We start from the raw sequence: 21,273 nt of genomic DNA on the forward strand, positions 1-21,273 counted from the left end.
ATCAACGCAATTAGTCAAAACACCGCAAGGTGTGCGACTTGTAGTGATGGGCACACAATGGAAGAATGGCCATAGAATCCATAGTCTATTTACTTTGTGAAAAATAATCCCTTTTCGAATACATACAACCTCGGGTGGAGAAACCACCCACATTTTACATGGAAGAATTAGCAGCAGAATTTCCAACCTGTGGCGGAGAAAGAAGGGCCACTTGGATTCTTCTCGCGCAGTAACGGTTAGACAAGCAATCAAGCCAGTAGCTCGGGACCGCCACAATTTTCTTCCTTGGAAAACCTATTGAAGTAATATATAGAGAAAAACGAAATGGTGCTTCAAAGTCAGGCTACGTCCATCCGCAATCTAGAATTACAGATGGGCCAAATTGCAAGTGAGCTAAAGAACAGACTGCAAGGGGCTCTGCCGAGTTCAACAGAACTCCCACGCAACCCAAGGGGATTAAGTAAAGAGCAATGTCAGGTTGTGACATTACAAAGTGGAAAAACTGTGGAGGGAGAAAGAAAGGAGCCGAGCCGGATTGCTCCCAGTACAGCGGAACCTCAAATTGCGATGATGTAAGAAGAAGAAGGAGAAAAAGAAGCAATAGAGCTAGAAGTTGCGTCGACCTCAAAGCCAACAGAGACGGGGACCGGGAGAGTGTAGTTACCACCTTTCCCACAGAGACTAAGAAAGAAAAAAAAATGAAGAGGTACAATACCAAAGCTTTCTGAATATGTTAAAACAATTACATGTTAATATTCCATTTAGTGAAGCAATTGAGGAAATGCTTGCCTACACAAAGTTTCTGAAGTATATGGTAACTAAGAAGAAGGGAGCTAGTAAGTTTTCCATGGTGGCTTTAACGCATAGTTTGAAACCAATCATTCCACCGAAGATGAGCGATCCTGGGAGCTTTACTATACCTTACTCTATAGGAGGACTGTACATCGGGCAAGCCTTGTGTGACCTTGGAGCCAGCATCAATTTGATGCCTCTGTCGATCTTGAAGCAACCGAATATGAGGCAACTTGCGCCTACAACTCTGACTCTCCAACTGGTCGATCGATCTCTGGTGCATCCAGATGGAAAGGTGAAGGACGTGCTGATCACATTGACAACTTTATCCTACTAGCCGACTTCATCATCTTGGATTACGAGGTCGACAAAAATGTGCCCATCTTTCTAGGGCGACCATTTTTATCAACAGGTCGTGCCCAGATTGATGTGCATAAAGGGGAGATCACTTTGAGCATAAACGGACAGAGGCTCAAGTTCAACATAATTCGTGCCATGAAGTTTCCTAACGAAGAAGACCTGCATGACTCAGACGACGACCATAATTTGATAGAAGAAGAAATGTTTGATGAAGAGAATGAAGAAGAGGATGCAAACACATCCGTTGCTGTCTGTAATGCGATCACAACAAAAACAAGCAAGGAAGAAGAGATGATCGCAAACCGAGAAGAAGAACCAACAGAAAAAAAAAGAAAGAGAAACAACGTAACCGTCCCTATTAGAACCACCAACATTGGATCTAAAGACCCTGCCGACCCATTTAATGTACGCATTTTTGGTGCAGAATGAGAAGCTGCCAGTAATTATTTCCTCCAAACTCAACGAGGGCCAGAGAATGCGTTGATGAGCATTCTAAGGAAACATGTGCGAGCAATTGGCTGGACGCTCGCCGACATTAGAGGAATTAGCCCAACGTATTGTATGCACCGCATTCGTCTCGAAGAAGACCATAAGGCAATGATCGAACAACAGCGTAGGCTCAACCCTACGATGAAAGAGGTCGTTAAAAAGGAGATCATTAAATGGTTAGATGTGGGCATTATCTATCCTATAACAGATAGCATGTGGGTCATCCCCGTGCAGTTTGTGCCGAAAAAGGGTGGCATGATGGTAATCCTGAATGAAAACAATGAACTAATACTGCAATGGACCGTCACTGGGTGGCGCATTTGCATGGACTATCGCAAGCTGAATGCGGCCACAAAGAAAGATCATTTCCCCCTACTGTTCACTGATCAAATGCTAAACCATCTAGTTGGAAATGACTTTTACTGCTTTCTGGATGGTTATGCTGGGTACAACCAGATTATGATTGCTCCAGAAGACCAAGACAAAACCACATTCACCTGCCAATATGGGACCTTTGCTTTTCGCCGCATGCCGTTCGGCCTCTGCAATGCGCCAAGCATGTTCCAAAGCTGCATGATGGCCATATTTTCATACTATCTTGAGGATTCTATTGAAATCTTTATGGACGACTTCTCTGTTTATGGGAACACCTATGAAGTTTGTCTAGCCAACTTGGAGAAGATACTGAAGAGAAGCGAAGAGACGAATCTGGTGCTCAATTGGGAAAAATGCCATTTTATGGTTAAGAAGGGCATCGTGTTGGGGCAGAAGGTTTCCTGGGACGGGCTTAGGTGGATAAAGCAAAAATCGAAGCAATTGAAAAACTTCCACCTCCAACAAGCGTGAAGGCTGTACGATGTTTCTTGGGGCACACTGGATTCTACAGACGCTTTGTCAGAGACTTTTTGAAAATAGTACGACCATTGAGTGCATTGTTAGAGGCTGATAGAAAATTTGATTTTGATGACAATTTCCTCAATGCATTCAGAGTTTTGAAGAATGCGTTGATTACTGCACCAGTGTTAATTGCACCTGATTGAACAATGCCTTTTGAAATAATGTGCGATATAAGCGAGTATGCGATGGGAGCAACTTTGGCAAAAAAGAGAAAAACAATTTTACATCCCATCGCATATGCGAGTAAGACATTAAATCCTACTAAGACCAATTATACCACCACAGAGAAAGAGCTTCTAGCGGTAATTTTTGCGTTGAAAAAATTTCGAGCATATCTGCTAGGGATGAAGGTACTCATCCATACTGATCACTCGGTAATAACGTACTTATTGACAAAGAAGGATGCAAAGCCGAGGTTGATCATATGGGTTCTCCTTCTTCAAGAATTTGATAAAGAAATAATTGATCGAAAGGGGACGGAGAACCAAGTTGCGGATCACTTGTCCAGATTGGAAAATCCTGAGGTTGACCGCAATGAGTCAGAGGTGAGTGCGGTATTCCCAGATGAGCAGCTGTTCCACATTGAAGAATTCTCGTGGCATGTTGACATAGTCAACTATTTGGTTTGCGGACAATTTTCGAAAGATTATACCTACCACCAACAAAGGAAGCTCAAACATGAATGCCGATATTATTATTGAGATGAGCCGAATCTGTACAAAAGGGGGACAGACCAAATCTTGCGACTATGCATACCAAATGCTGCTCAACAACACATTTATCGCAATGTCACGACTCACCATATGGTGGGCACTTTGGAGGATAGCACACCGCAGCCAAGGTTTTACAGAGTGGATTCTTTTGGCCAACTTTGTTTAAAGATGCAGCTATCTACGCCAGAAAGTGTGAGCGGTGCCAATGCACAGGTAAGATTTCATTGAAACATGCAATGCCGATGAACATCCTCTTGGAGCTTGAGTTCTTTGACGTGTGGGGTATTGATTTCATGGGACCATTCCCTCCCTCGAATGGTAAACATTACATTTTATTAGCTATAGACTAAGTATCCAAGTGGGTAGAGGCAGTGGCGTGCGCCGCAAGCGATGCGGCGGTAGTCTCTCAATTCCTAAAGAAAAACATTTTCACTCGTTTTGGCACCCCACGTGCCATAATAAGTGATCAGGGGTCTCACTTTATCAATTATACTGGTAAGGAGCTGCTGTGCAAATACAACATTCTCCACAAAGTGGCCACCGCATACCATCCGCAGATGAATGGTCAGGCCGAGGTATCCAATCGAGAGATTAAGCTGATACTCGAGAAGGTAGTAAGGCCTTCACGAATAGATTGGGCAACAAAGCTCGACGACGGGTTGTGGGCGTACCTGACTACATTTAAAACACCTATTGGTATGTCACCATATGCATTGGTCTTTGGTAAGGCGTGTCATTGGCCTCTGGAGCTAGAATACAAGGCATTGTGGGCGGTGAAGAAATTAAACTTTGATCTGAAGAAAGTAGGAGAAGCGAGAAAACTTCAACTGATCGAGTTAGAAGAATGGAGGATTAATGTATATGAGAATGCAAAAATTTACAAGGAGCGCACAAAGCACTGGCACGACAAACAAATATGCAGTAAGAACCTCCAAGTCAGGCAGAGGGTCTTATTATTCAACTCATGACTGCGACTTTTCCCTGGAAAATTAAAATCGCGCTGGTCCGGACCCTTCATCATTAAAGAGATATTCCAACATGGTGCGGTGGAGCTGATCACTGAGGATGGAAGCCGTACATTTAAGGTTAATGGACAGCGAGTTAAGGCATATTGCAGGGGTGTTTTTTAGCCAAAAAAGACCTTTGTGGATCTGAAAAACCCGAAATAGAGAAAAATGGGGCCCTTACGCTGGCAAGCAAGATCATCTGAGGCACAAGTCTTCTAAAGTATCCTTTGTTTGGTTCTTGAACTCTCATTTCTTCAACATCTTAATCATCAGTTATCTATCTGTATTTTACTTATTTACTTCTCTAAAAAGAAAAAGAAAAAAAAAAGAAAAAGAAAAGCGATCACGCTGAACGATTGTGGTAAAAGAATTTTGTTTTGTTTAAAATTATTTGACCCTCTCACTATTTTAGTGCAATGATCGAGGCACATGATTGCGGAGGTGTTTCACGAAGAAGAACCTCATCTTATTCCATCACCGCAGTCCAAAGAAGATAGATCACCGCAAAGAAGGATGTATCAATACACAATGCGGGCGACAACGCAAATTTGGGGTTTGTATTCTTCCTTCACTTTATTTCAAATTTTGCACGATCGCATTGCATTTTAATTTTAAAAGTTTTATCATTGCATCCTTTTTGATTACCGCAGTCATTTAATATTGATAAATTTAGTAAGTTACTGTATATTGTCTCTTTGCCAATTATGATTTCAATGATGAAAAATATGCTTCTATTTCTTTCATATATACTAGAGTCAACTTAACTTTAAGATAGTCACCTCATGAAATATTTCTAGAAGTTAGGGGTTTGCTAGCTTTCTTTCAAACTCTCTTTACGAAGATTTCTAAGAACATCACATGACTTATTTCAATCTTTTTGCAATGAGGACATTGTCGCATTTTAAATTTGGGGGTGATGTATTTATTTTTGACCTTGCTATTTAAAAAAAAGAAAAAGAAAAGAGGAAAATAACAACTCCACTGTAAACACAATGGGAAACCCATGTTGATAAGAGTTAAGTTGTGAAGGGCACTTACCTGTAGTTGGATGTTCGCATGACACACGTGGGGGCAGGCCAAAAGGAAAGTAAGTCAGTAGGATCAACGCATAAATAAATGACCAGAACTCTGCTGCCAAGTAGGTATGAGTTTAATCTGAGGAAGAGTGCATTGCTCGTAGTTGGATGTCCTCATGACACACGTAGGGGCAAGCCAAAATGAAGGCAAGGCACTTGGATCAACGCAAGGTCCGAAAAAAAATAATTACGTCAAGAAATATGCAAGGATAAAATCATTTAACATCCCGGTAGAAAAGTTTTTTTAAAATCATGCAATGTTCCGGAATTTAGTAAAGTTATTTTGAAGGTTAAATTTGCAATCTCTAGGTCTTAGAAATATTTTAAGAGGAGACTTGAATAAGACTTAAGAAAACTTTGGTATATAGGATGTAAACGAAGTATCCTTGAGAAATCTAGGAAAAGAACATTGCGGTCGACTTGCTAAAAGAAATTTTTTGCTTATGCTTGAGGACAAGCATTGTTTAAATTTGGGGGTGTGATAACGGGCAGAAATGCACGTTATCATAGTGCTAAGTTCTTAAACAATACTGGCTTGCGTTGATAAAATAATTTAAATTGCGTTCAAAAAGCATCAAATTCATAATATTGTGGTCGCATGCGTTCATCGCATAGAAACAATTTATTTTTGTGTTTTAATGCAGAATATGCGTTGATGCAAGGCAGAAATTGCGATCATAGGAAATCATTGGTTGAGCGCAGTATTACCGCAAGGCTTTGTGGTGATTGTGTTCGCAAACATGTGCTCAAAATGGATTGCCGCAAGTTGGTGGGCGCATCTGGGTGAAAGGCATAATTAATCGCGTTGGGACAGAAAGCTGATGACGGTCGAATCCAAATTAAGCTGATAGCCGCTAACGATAACAAGTACATTCAACTTTTCGGTGACAAATATTTGGCGCATCAGTTAGGAAATTAAAGCCATCCCATCTGTGCAATCATAAGAGAGAAGCTGCCTCCACCCCGAAGCTCTATAAATACCAGAGGCATCCTTCAAAAAAGGGGTTCAGTTGTTTTACGAGTTCACAATTCTATTCATAGTTTAGCCTTAATCTTAGATTTTCTTTTACTTTAAGGCGGACACGAGAGAAGAAGGTTGTGTCGACAGATCGTTTCGGTAAGCTTGGGCGAGCGCCGGAAGCTTCAAGGATAGAGAGAGGGCTGACGCCTGCGGAAGCAGGAATATCTTTGGAACGGAATAGAGATTGACAGTGTAAAAGCCTCGGTCAGCAAGAAATTTCTACCAGGTTCTCTACCTTTATCTTCCATTGTTATTTTGTATTCAAACTCATTTATAAAAATGGAATTTCCTTATCTATATTTGTTCACTCTCTGTTATTTACACATAAGTAGCTAAATCTATTGAATGGGTTGAGAATCATTTAGCTAGCACAACTGGGAATCTTCATTCTATGCGATTATCTTATATTATGTATGCTTCATTTGTTCATTAGAGATACTCGGGAGGGTAGTCTAAGGACAGGATCTAGGCTTGGAAAAGTCAAGTTAGAATCTAAGCTCGGGAGAGTCAAATTAGAATGCATAATCAGAAGATAGGAGTTTAGGAATAAGCACTATTTGGTATTAACACATCGCATGCATCTTAGAGATAGGATATGATTGTGTGCGGTCACCTTGCCTTTATGTATCTTGCATCATCGCAAAGGACAAGAGTAGAAACTTAGAAATAAGCTCTATGGACACTTTTGCATTCAACACATGCGTCCTAGACTAGGAGCATCGCATTTGAATTGGAAAATGACTTGTTGTGCATGGTTGTAGCATGATCGCATAGTCTGACACATTCCCAAGTAACGCTAGCTAAAGACCTTCTTAACCTGTTCATTCGCATACTCAGTGCATCTATCACATAATCCACATTTTCTCAAATCCGCCGCATTTGTTTATTTTCTCATTAACGCAATCAACAATAAACCAACAATTAATTGAGTTACCGGTTATCGCAAAGTTTTTGAAAAATTACCATCGAAACCTGTTTTCACAAGTCCCTGAGTTATACTTAAGAAGTTAGATGTAACTACAGAGGCAAAACGGTAAATTGGCCCAACTGTACTTACGAGCATCTGTGAAGGTTATCATACTGTTGATTGGTTATATCCGATGGACATAGAAATATATATGTGGTGAGAAAAGTTCAGTTGTCGGTCTTTATTGGAATGCATGGCAATTAACGGATGGTGAATCTCGTGGCTAAAGAGTTTAGTCAGCTATTCACGTACGTTGGAGCTTCGAGCCATCGGTGCATAAGGTCCCCTTGGTAGCTTAATGGATTCTAGTTGAGAATCAATTTTTGGGTCAGTATGAAGTGTTCAAATTGACAAAAGGAAGTTCGATTATATATGATATGATTGAACTGGTTAATTATATTTGATATGATTCACTTTATGTATGAGATACATTAATTTGGAGGAAAATGATATAAATATGATTTATATCTAGTGGAGGAGAAAATACTATGGTTATATGTGATATTAAACCATAGGTTAATGTATATAATATGATTATATTTATTATTTTTAATTGAACAATTATGGGATAATTGTGCTGGCGTTTTCTCTATAATCGTATGATACTGGAAGGTTGCATTCAATTTTTTGTAACTGAAGAATAAATTGAAAATCATTTTCATTTTTGCGATAGATCACATAATTTGCTCACAAGTTTTATACAACCTATCTCATAGCAAACCGAGAGCCTACATGATAGCTCAAAGTTTCTACACGATCGTATACACGCGTGCCTCTTTCTAAATGATTGCATAGGAATTGCTAAACGATCGTCTAGCTTTCTCCTAAACGATCGGACGTCCGAGCGTTAGCTAAACGATCGTCTGCACGATCACAACCTATTTACTAAATGATTGTGTACCTTCTTCTAAACGGTTAAGCATTGTCTATATGATAGACCCGATATTACATGAGTACTTGGACACTAAGATCCATGGTTATTACATGAGTACTTGGACACTATGTGGAGACATAAGAATGGATCAAGTTTGAGTAGATAACCAAAACGGTCTATAGTATACGGATAAGAGTTGGTATCTTATTCTAAAGACACTATTGAATGTGGCCCACTTTGTATTGAGTACAAATGATGTAATCCTGAATCGTTCATGTGGAAACATGAGAGTGGAGGCGTCTTATGCAAAGTGTTTGTTAAAAATTTGGAAGCATATATGATGCATGTCTTAGGCTATGCGTATGTTCTCATGCATCGGTGGTCATGCATTGGAATGTAAAGTATGTGTTAATCTTGTATGCAATGACCATGCGTTCCTATCACAAGTTTTCTTGCTCTCTTGCCAAGTATAACGAGATCGCAAGTTTCTCGAGTGATCCGAGGTCAAACTTAGGGACTTGTAACTTGTGTTTGTGAAGCAATGCATTTGAGGTGATGAATAAAAGTAAAAAGAAGAAGTTAATGGATTACACACTACTCCTACTTATAACTAATCAGATTGTGCAATGGAAGACTTGCGATGAGAATTCGTAGATATGCAACAACTATTAACGCATAGTAATGTTCATTATCTTAAGTCACTTGAGTAATTCCAGCTCGCCACACTAATGCATCACACACCTTTCAGTGGCCAGCCGCATGCCTATATCTCTATAGTGCATGGTTGGGTCGAGCATAAGACCGTGCCTATCTCTAGGAACAATGCATACTCAACTTTAGTGCATTTCATCTCTTACCTTCTCAGGCAGTTAGATGCGGCTAATTAGCTCGTAGACAAGAATTGCAACAACCCATAGACAGGCATTGCTACAGCTTCACACCAAGCAAAGAGGATTAACTCACTATACTTGCACAACGCACACCTCTCAGTGGGTTACTACATGCGTCCTATCTCTAAGCTACACGATTGAGTATGCGATTACCTTTGATAATTAAACGATGAAGGTAAACAATGATAAAAATAAAGAAGATGAAGAAGATGGCGTTGAAGGAATTAAGATATGCATTGATTACAAAGGAATGCGTTCGTGCTTGCATTTCTTGAGGTGCCAACGCATTCCATCTACCTTACGAGCAGACTTCTATCGATCTGTGGACGCAACATCCCATGCGGCGAACTTAATCAACTCATGCGTTCAACCTTGCGGCGGTCGAGACCGACGCATGCGATCAACTCTTGTAGTATCTGCAAAAATGAACACTTTGACTCGAAATAACGCATGGTATAGGGTTAGAAAGGATTTTTTGTGCTGTTTGACGCAAGCTCACTTTTTCATATGAATTCTTAGTATTATCAATGCATATTCTTGCTTATTGGCCCTCATACTAAGTAAAAGGCTGCAAAAGCTTGCATTTCTACGAGCTATCACAAAGAGTTTGCATAAGACCAAACCAAGAAATAAAGCAACTCTTACTTTATAACGTTATTTACTGTTTAAGACTTACTATTTCAAAGTGATGACCTAGGTAACTTGACCTTAATCCTGAGCTAACTATGAACTTCTGCTTCTTCAGGATTATCCTTAGATTTGTATGGGTGAGGGTTGACTCAATACACCGGCTCAATAAGCCCTTCATTTCAAAGGTAAGCCCGGGTAGATAGCTGGGGACATAGGGTGCAATACGAGATTCACTTCTACCCGCTTTTAAGGATAGTAGAGAGGTTGTTACCTTAAGTACTGACTTCGAGTCTTGAACAAGGGGTCCCATCCTCTCATGGTCCGAGAGGGATTCGGTTTGGTGATTGTATCACAAACCAATTATTTATTAGAAGATCAGTGGGACTTAAGAAGCAAGATGTAATCTCGGGGATAAAACAGTTTTTGACCCAACCGTTATTACGAACAACCTATGAAGGGTTTAAGGAGTATTATAACACGCAACGGAAGAATTCAGAATCAATAAGCACTTAAACTACACTTAATTTGAGTTTTAAACATGCTACTCATGAGGTTTTCATAAGATGAACAAGACAATACCTTTGTAGTTCTCTTCACGATTTCAATAGAATTTCGACAAGTTTGAGCTAGATTCTTCATCTAGACCACCAACAAGATCTTCTCAACTATGCCCAAGAAGGAATGTGTGATGGAAACACTCTAAACAAGCTGAATTGAAGATGAACTTGAGAGGGTGTAATAGGGTTTCAGTTTGCAGCAACTTGGATAAAGAACTCAGAATCATATTTTAATTCCATGCATGAAGCTTCATTATATAGACTGATTTCATGCATTAGAAAAATTGTATGTAGGGCAGCTCCTACATAGAATTAATTGAAGAACTTATGGTGGAATTCAATTTAGGGTTATTTTTAAATATAGAAAAATAAATTAAAATATTTACAAAATATAGCAAAATTTTAGAATTATCAATGATAGACGCTGATAGACTTCTATCAGTGTCTATCAGAGATATTGATAGACAATGATAAAAGTCTATCAATGTCTATCATTGATAGTTCTAAAATTTTACTATATCTTGTAAATATTTTCAATAGTTTTATCATTTGAAATAATTTTCCTTCAATTAAATTGACTTATCTTTTAAATAAAATAATTTTATTTAAAATTTAGTTTTATATAATTAATTCAAAATTAATTAATTTAAATAAAACTAATTTAATTAATTTAATATCTTAATATTAGATAAATAAAACATCAATTCCACCAACATGATTCAAATTCATATAATCAATATTTAAATCATAATTTAAATATTTATTGATTTTCCAATCTCGTTTTAATTTAAATGTTTTTAATTGCATCATATACAATTAATTGAAAAACCCTAAAACCGAATTTGAACATTTCAAATTCATAACCCTAAATTCAAAATTCATCCAATCTATACTCAATTTATTATTCTAATTTATGAGCTAGTAGAGGGACCTACTGGAACTACCGATCATGAGCTCCAATGATTGTAATCAATTGGTTAAACTCTTTAAATTGAATTTAATTACTTTCGTTAACTATCAAGACACACCACTATAGCTCGATAGTTGCACTCTCTTCACTGTAGATGTATTTCTATCCATGTTAATCATAATCAGTAAGTCGATCCTTCACAGGTTGTTCGTATTTACAGCTGGGTCAAAATTACCATTTTACCCCTGTAAATACATCTTGTTCCTTAAGCTCCCATTGACCCTCTAATGAACAACTGATTCATAATACCATTTATGAATCATGTCCCTTTCTATCATGAGAAGGTAGGGTCCCGATTGTTCAAGATCTTGAATCAGCACTTAAGAGAACAACCTATCTGCTAACCCTAAAACGAGTAGGAGTGAATTTCATCTCGCAGGGCTATGTCCCCAGCTATGTACCCGGTCTTATCCTCAAAATGGAAGGCTTATTGAGTAGGGTTGTTGAACTATTCTCACCATGGCAGATCAAATGACAATCCCGAATAAATAGGAGTTCATAGCTAGGTCAAGATTAAGATCGAGTTATCCTAGGTTACTTTAATATGAAATAGTCAGTTTTAATAGTATACAGTCGTTATAAAGAAAAGTGACTATTTCGTGGTTCAGTCTTTACGCAAACTCATTGCATAGGATACCCCCACTCACATGTCCCTATATGAATGATCTGTGGATCACATCATTTGTATTACTATACAAAGTGGCTCGCATCCAATAGTATTACCGGGATGAGATACCCAATTTGATCCATATACTTATAAACCATTTAGGCTATATACTATTAACTTGATCTTGTTTATGTCACTACATAGAGTTAAAGTATTCATACTATAGCCATGGATATGTTTATTGGATTTTCATAATGAATGCAATATCAACAAATTTATCAAATAATATACTCAATAATATTTTATTGATAAATAGAATTTTTAACACGAAATTTACTAATTACGAGTTCTAGGACATTCCCAACAGGGTTGACTTAATAATTATGGTTATATCAAGTGGACAAAAATATATCTACAATGATAGGAGTGCAACTACTGGGCTTTAGTGGAGTGACCCAATAGTTAAAGAATGTTGGTTAATTAGGTTAAAAAGTTTAGCTGATTAATCTCGGATCATTGGAAACCATGATCTGTAGGTCCATTAGGTCCCCCTACTAGCTCACAAATGGATTAAGCCTTAGAATAGTGTGATGAGAGAATTTGAAACGTTCAAATTCGAATTAAGGGAGTTTTTAATTATATATGATATAATTGAACGTTTAATTATCAAAGTAACTAAAATTGGAGAATTGAAAAAAATATTTAAATATGATTTAAACGTACCATGAATAGAAATTCATGATGGAAAAATTGGTGTTTAGTTAATTTAATATTTGATATTAAATTAATTAAATAAGAATTGATTTTATTCAAAATTAATTGTAAAATTAGTTTTATTTAAAATTAATGGTTTAATATTAATTATTGAATTATTATTATTATTATTATTCCAATTTTTAATATTGAAATTTGATTTCAAAGTTAAGTTGAATTTTGCATAAAATTTAATTAAAGATCGGAAATGCTCTTTAAGTGGGTTTTTCCCACTTTTAAACACTTACAATTCCACTTCTTCTTATATGTTTTGGTGTCAAGCATACATGAAATTTTATTTCATGCTAAATTAATGAATGCTGAAAATTACTTGGCTAAGATTAAGTGATAAAAGTTGGAAAAATTGAGATAAGGGGGTTTTCTCTGGCATTGCACCGAAACTACAAAATTTTATCTAAATTCTCTTGTATTTCCTTCTCATTTTGGGTTCCACCACCCAATTTAAGGTCCTAGAGAATAGTAGGAAAGATCAGGTGGTGGTCTACAAGCATTTGGAGTGAAGATTCAAGCTGGATTTGACGATTTAAGAGTTCTTCAAAGATATATCTTGAAAACCCTATTTTTAGTTTATGAATTTGCATGTTTCTATGCAAAAATTGATGGAATTAAAGTGTTAAAAATCCTAATTGCTTCCGCTAATTGCATGCTAATACCATCACATAACCGTAGTCTTCTCACTGCAGATATATTTTTGTGTCTACAGATATAGACCAATGATAGCAAATCATCGATGGAATTAAAGTGTTCGTATTACCTGCTGGGTCAAATCATTGATTTACCCCTAGGTTACCTCTGTATCCTTAAGTACCAGTGCTCCTCTAATGAACAACCTGCTTATGGTCCAACCATTAAACATAAACCCCTCTCGGGCCAGTGAGAGGGTAGAACATTTTGTTCAAGTCCCGAAGACACAATCTAAGGGAACACTCATCTACTTATCCTAAAATCGAGAAGGAGTGAAATACATCTTGTATCATTATGTTTCCAACTCCCTACTCGATCTTGTCCCTAAAATGATATGCTTATTTAGTCGAAAAACTAGCACTCTCACCCATATAAATCAAAGGACAATCCCTCATGAACAAGAGTTCATAATACACTTAGGATTAAGACTAAGTTGCCTAGGACATCCTATTGAAATAGAAACCTAACTAGTCAATGATGGGACATCTAGTGGTTACTATTTCGCATTCCGGTCTTACGCAAACTCATCACATAGGATACCCCCACTTGCATGTTACCTACATGAACACATTGGATCATTGCATTTGTATCAAATACCAAGTAGACCATATCCATAGTGTCACCAGGATAAGGTACCTAGTCTTGTCCCTATACTATAGACCCTTTAGGTTGTATCTTGAAAATTGATCCTTGTATGTCTCCACATACAGTTCAAGACTCATAAGATAGCCTAGAATATTCGGTTATTGGTCTTAGGGTTATTAAGAAAAACGAATGTAACACAATCAATAACATTTATTGAAGTAACATTGATAACTCTTTATTGCTAACGATCAATTATTTACATTTAGTATTTATGAATTTTAGGGCATAAAATCCAACAAAAGAAACTCCATGCCTAAAAGGTAGCAAACCTATCTTGAAGTTTTGCATTGAATATTTGACAAGCATCTTGTCAATGTACGATGCCTAAAACAAGGCAAACGATTTTACTATGTTTACATATCTGAATGCCCAGAACAAACTTCACCTCTCCTAAATCTTTAATTTGGAATTGGGCTGCTAGTCACCATTTTACATCAGTCAATAACCTACATAATTCCCAATGGGTAGGATATCGTCTTATACAACACTAAGAAAACCTGTTGATAATTTTCTTGTAAACACAAGGCTCATCAGTATTTTGATCAAAGCCATAAGATTTGATCATAGTATTAAACCTTATATTTCAAGATCAAGAAGCTTATTTTAGTCTATAAATGAACCGATTAAGCTTGCAAACCTTTTCTCTTGACCTTAGGTTATGAATCCCTCTAGTTGATGCATAAAGATGGTCTCCTCAAGATTGTCATTTAGAAAGATAGTCTGGACATCCATTTGCTAGATCTCATAGTTATAATATGCGACAATGGATAGAAGTATCTGGACAGACTTTAACATGACAACAGGTGAGAAAGTCTCCTCATAGTCAACTCCCTCCACCTGGGTATAACCTTTTGCCACTAGTCTAGCCTTAAAGGTTTTCACCTTACCATTTGCACCTCTTTTCCTCTTGTAGATCCATTTACAACCTATAGGTTTTACCCCCCATCAAGTTGATCTACAAGATCCCAAACTGAATTGAAGTACATAAACTCTATTTTGAGATCCATGGCTTTGACTCATTCATCTTTCTCTACATTCTTCATTGCCTATTTGTAGGACAATGGATCTTCAACGTCGCCATCAGATATGATGGTTAGGATTTCTGTTAAACCCATATAACGAATAGGCGGGTTACCAACCCTCCCAATACATCAGGGTTCCCTCAACAATTGAGGTGGATGTGACCTACTGGATGAACCAACATCAACAACTCTTGTTGATGTACTTGGCTCTTCAACAATTCTTGTTGAAGGTTCAATAGTTTCGATGGAAAGCTCGATTAATAGTATCTTAATGTGCAGTTTGTACTCCCAAATGTTGTGCTCATCTAAAAAAGTAGCATTTGTTGACAAAAACACTTTATTATTTTTAGGATCGTAGAAGTTACCACCTCTTGTTCCTTTAGGGTAACTTACAAATAGGCACAATTTCGAACAAGGTTCCAATTTCACAGGATCAGCCTCAAGTGCATATGTTGGCAAGCCCAAATCCAGAAATGGCATAAACTACCTTTATGGCCATTCCATATTTCCAAAGGTCTTTCAGAAACACTCTTGAAAGGAACACAATTTAAAATATATGTTGTAGTCTTTACTGCATAACCCAATAATAAATTAGGTAACTCATCATAGATTGAACCATGTCCAACAAGGTACAATTTCTCCTTTCTAATACAACATTCTACTGAGTTGTACCAGGTGCTAAGAGTTGGGATACAATTCCATGTTCTATCAAATAGTTTTGGAATTTTAAATCCATATACTCTCCACCTCGATCAAATCGAAGTGTTTTAATATTTTTACCTTATACTTGTTCAGTCTTATGTTGCATTAAGTAAACATACCCTTACCTCAAATAATCATCAGTGAAGATGATGAAATATTCAAACCCTTCTCTTGCCTTTGTAGGGATCGAATCTCGAGCGGAAGCGTTAGGATTTCCTTGCATTTCGTTTTTCCATTTTAAATGAAACAAAAACAGCAAACTTAAATAGAAACGAAATAGGATAAACAATATACTTAGCATGCATAATAAAGGAGAAGCAAAAGGGAAGAACGGTTCCTACCTATGTAGACTCTCAAGCTCCTCGAAATTCCTCTTGTTCTTTACCAAACGTCTTCTCAATGATCACCGACACTACCACAGAATAACCTTGATATTCTTTAGGATTCCAAGAGTGGGATGAATGGTCTCCAACCCTTAATAGAGGAAGAGGTAGAGAGATTAAATAAAGAGTGTGGAGAGGAAATAATTTAGTGGCTAGGGTATGATTTTTTCCCAAAATCAAAAGCTTGCCCTAAATGGGCTAATAAGATAAATTTAATGGAGAAAGGTTTACCCCTTCTCCAACTAATTCCCTTTTTATCCTTGATGCCAATTAATTAAATAAACCCTTATTTAATTAATTGGCACATTAATTAAATAACCATATATTAAATCTTATGTAATATATATAGTTAATTAATTAATATGTATAAACATCATATGTTTATATTCTTCCACTTCTCTATCATTTCTTAATCAATCAATTAACCAATAATTAATAAACTAAGTAACTATATTAAATCATATTTAATATAGCATTAATTAACATATAAATATCACATATCTATATGTATACATCTCTTTAGGAATCCAATTCATATAAATACAATATTTGGATCTCATTCAAATATATCGCTCTTACATAATTTGAATTATAGATCACATCTATAATTAATTATATATTAATCACATTAATATACAATTTACTCTACTGATTTGAACAATTCAAATCATTCCTCATTAATATCCTTTAATGAGCTAACAAGGGGACCCGGTGGACCTGCAGATCAAAAGCTCCAATGATGTGAGATTAATTGGTTAAATTCTTTAACAAAATTAATCAATATTCGTTAACTGTGGGTTCACTTTACTAAAAACCCATAACTGCACTCTTCTCATTATAGATATATTTTTGTGTCCACGGATATAGACCAATAGCAGTAAGTTAGTCCTTCACGAGTGTTCATAACACCAACTGGGTCAAATTACCATGTTACCCTTGGGTTACCTTTGTATCCTTAAGTACCAATGCTTATCTAATGTTCAACCTGTTTATAGTCCAACCATTAAACAGAAATCCCTCTCTGGCCAATGAGAGGGTAAGGACCTTTGTTCAAGACTCGTAGACACCACTTAAAGGAACGTTCATCTACTTAACCTAAAGTCGAGAAGGATAGAATTCTATCTTGTATAATTATGTTTCTAGCTTCTTACTCAGTCTTGTCCCCAAAATAGTAATCTTATTGAGTTGGCGAACTGGCCACTCTCACCCATACAAATCAACCTCGTGAACAGAAGTTACCTAGGCCATTCTTTTGAGATAGAAACCTAACTAGTCAACGGTGTTACATCTAGTAGTTACTATTTCGTGGTCCGATCTTATGCAAACTCATTGCATAGGATACCTCACTCGCATGTTACCTATATGAACGCGTTGGATCATCACGTTTGTAACAAATACAAAATAGGTCGTATCCATAGTGTTACTAGGATAAGATACCCAACCTTATCTCTATGCTATAAACCCTTTAGGCTGTATCTTGAACCTTGATTCTTGTATGTCTCCACATAATGTTCAAGACTCATAAGATGACCTTGGATGTTAGTTTATTGAATTTAGGGTTATTAAGATAAAATAGAATACAACACAATTAATAACATTTATTGAAATAACATCGATAACTCTTTATTGATGACTGTCAATTATTTACATTTACTATCTACGAGTTTTAGGACATAAAACCCAACAAATTCCCACTTAAACCAAAACTCTAGTCAGTGGGATGTACATAATATCACTATCAAAAGCAACGGGAATGGTAAATAAATACAATAAACTAGAGCATTCGCATACCCATTACACATCTTTCACTTGCCCTAGATTATACAATGTACATGTCTCACAGACCTAGATTCTCTAGATGACTCTCGATCATTTTAGCCGAGAGAGCCTTCATAAATGGATCAGCAATGTTGTGCTCCAAAGCGATCTTTGTGACGATCACATCTCCTAAATGCACAATTTATCGTATCAAATGCTACTTTCTTCCAATATTTTTCCTCATTTATGGTTACAAGTTTCTTTAGAGTTGGTTATTTCCCCATTGTTGTCACAATATAAGGTGATGGACGAGTCTATGTTTGGAACCACTTCCAAATCACTTAGGAATTTTCTGAGCCAAACTGCTTATTTTACTGCTTAACAAGCAGCTACATATTTTGCCTCCATAGTGGAGTCTGCAATGCATCCTTGCTTGATGCTATGCCATACTACAACTCCCCTGTTTAGGTAAACACTGATCTTGACGTGGATTTCCTAAAATCGTTGTCAATTTGGAAATCGGAGTCGGTATAACGTATGGATCAAATCCTTAGACCCATACACAAACTTGTAGTCCCTTGTTCTCCTAAGATACCTAAGGATATTCTTAATCATAGTCCAGTTTTCTAACCTTGCATTGAACTGGTACCTACTGACTATAACCACTTCATAACAAATGTCTAGCCTAGTGTAGAGCATAACATACATTAAGTTGCCCTCAGTTAAGGCATAGGGAATACGTCTCATATCTTCAACTTCTTGAGGTGTCTTAGGATAATGTTCCTTAGATAAGTGAACCACGTGCCTGAAAGATAATAAACCCTTCTATTAGTTTTGCATCAAATATCGAGTCAACATTTTAGAGGTATAAGTTACATGAGATAGAGCCAACTTCTTTTTCTTACAATCCCTAATAATTTGGATCCCAAGTACATACTACGCCTTTCCATAATATTTCATTTAGAATTGGGCTACGAGCCAATTCTTAATAATAGTAAGGTACCCTACATCATTCCCAATGAGTAAGATATCGTGCACATAAAGTACTAAGAAAGCTACTTTACCATTGATGATTTTCTTATAGACACTAGTTTCATCAATGTTTTCATCAAAACCAAAATATTTGACTGCAATATCAAATATAATATTCCAAGATTTGGACGCCTGCTTCAACGCATAAATAGATCGATTCAACTTGCAAACTTTTTGCTCTCTTGACCTTGGGCTACGAACCTCTCGGGCTGAGACATAAAGATGTTTTCTTCAAGATTGTCATTTAGAAAAGCAGTCTTGACATCCATTTTCCATTTCTCAAAGTTATAATATGTGGCTATGGATAAGAGAATTCTTATAGACTTAAGGATAGCAAAGGGGAAAATGTTTCCTCATAGTCAATCCTTTCCCTTTAGGTATGACCCTTTGCTACAAGTTTAGCTTTGAAGGTCTATACCTTTCAAGTTACATCTCTCTTTCTTTTATAAATCCATTTACACCCTATAGGTTTAACTTCTTCAGGTAGATCTACAAGCTCCCATACTGACTTGGTGTACATAGACTCTATTTCAAGGTCTATGGCTTTGACCCATTGGTCCTTGTCTACGTCTTCATTGCCTGTTTATAGGACATTGGATCTTCAATGCCATCATTTGGTCTGACAACCTGAATTTTATTTAAACCCAAGTAACGGTCAAGTTATGATATAACCCTCCTACTGCATCGAGACACTCTTAATGATTGAGAAGAATGAGATTGACCTGAAGTGTTGGCTTCTTGATTAACTCTTGATGAAGAACCAGCTGCATCAACAACCCTTGTTGATTCTTTAGTAGCTTCATATTAATACTAATTTTTTCCGTGGTTTATGATCTCTTATGTGGTCTTCCTCCAAAAAATGTAGCATTTTTTGATATAAACACCTTGTTTTCTTAAGGATCGTAGAATAGAACACCTCTCGTTTCCTTAGGGTAACCAACAAATGCCAACTTTGAATAAGATTCCAACTTCTTAGGATTTGTCACTAGCACATGTACAGGACAACCCCAAATTCTGAAGTAACATAAACTCGGTTTACGCCCCCTTTATAACTCAAAAGGCATTTTAGAAACACTTTTCAAGGGAACGTTATTCAAGATGTGAACTGCAGTCTCTACTGCATACCCCCAAAATGAGCTAAGCAATTGAGCATAGTTCATCACAGAACGAAACATGTCTCACAAGGTTCTATTTCTCCTTTCTAATACATCATTCTGCTGAGGTGTACCAGGTGTCAAAAGTTGGGATTGAATTCCATATTCATCATATAGTCCTGAAATTCTAAATCCATGTACTTTCCACCCCGATCAGATCGAAATGTTTTAATCTTTTTACCTAACAGGTTTTCAACTTCAGCCTTATACTCCTTGAACTTTTCAAAGGCTTCAGACTTATGTCCCATTAGGTATAAGTAACCATACCTCAAATAATCACTAGAAGATAATGGAACATACTTAATTTCCAAAGGATGAACCATTGTGGAACTTCTTAGAATGGGCAACATTTGCCTCTCTTTCTACTCCTTTTAATAAGAGACTGAATTCTGTAACTCATTCAGGAGGGTAGTTATGGTGTACTCTATTTTATTCATGACTGCATTATTGCGAAATTGAAGGAAACTCTTCGGAAGAGATTCAAAAATAAAGAACACCTAATTTTGCTCGTCGATGATCGCACCATTCGTCTCAATGACATTGAAGTGGACCATCAGATCAAGAACATGTTCCCCAACTGATTGACCTTCCTTCGTGTGTGCGTTATAAACTTAGTTCCAGAGGATAATGGAACTGACTTAGTTCCAGAGGATGAACCATTGTGGAACTTCTTAGAATGGGCAACATTTGCCTCTCTTTCTACCGGTCCCTTACTTTTCATAAGAGATGGATAAGTCTATAACTCATTCAGGAGGGTAGCTATGGTGTACTCTATTTTATTCATGACTGCATTATTGCGAAATTGAAGGAAACTCTTCGGAAGAGATTCAAAAATAAAGAACACCTAATTTTGCTCGTCGATGATCGCACCATTTGTTTCAATGACATTGAAGTGGACCATCAGATCAAGAACATGTTCCCTAACTGATTGGCCTTCCTTCGTGCGTGCATTATAATCTTAGTTCCAGAGGATAATGGAACAGACTTAGTTCCAAAGGATGAACCATTATGGAACTTCTTGGAATGGGCAACATTTGCCTCTCTTTCTACTAGTCCCTTACTTTTCATAAGAGATGGATAAGTCTATGACTCATTCAGAAGGGTAGCTATGGTATACTCTATTTTATTCATAATCACATTGTTGCAGAATTGAAGGAAACTCTTTGGAAGAGATTCTAAAATAAAGAACACCTTACTTTGCTCGTCGATAACTGCACCATTTGTCTTAGTGAGATTGAAGTGGACCATCAAATCGAGAACATGTTCCTT

Source organism: Benincasa hispida, chromosome 3, assembly GCF_027475165.1.
Source record: "Benincasa hispida cultivar pf3 chromosome 3, pf3_genome.v1.1, whole genome shotgun sequence".
NCBI lineage: Eukaryota > Viridiplantae > Streptophyta > Magnoliopsida > Cucurbitales > Cucurbitaceae > Benincasa > Benincasa hispida.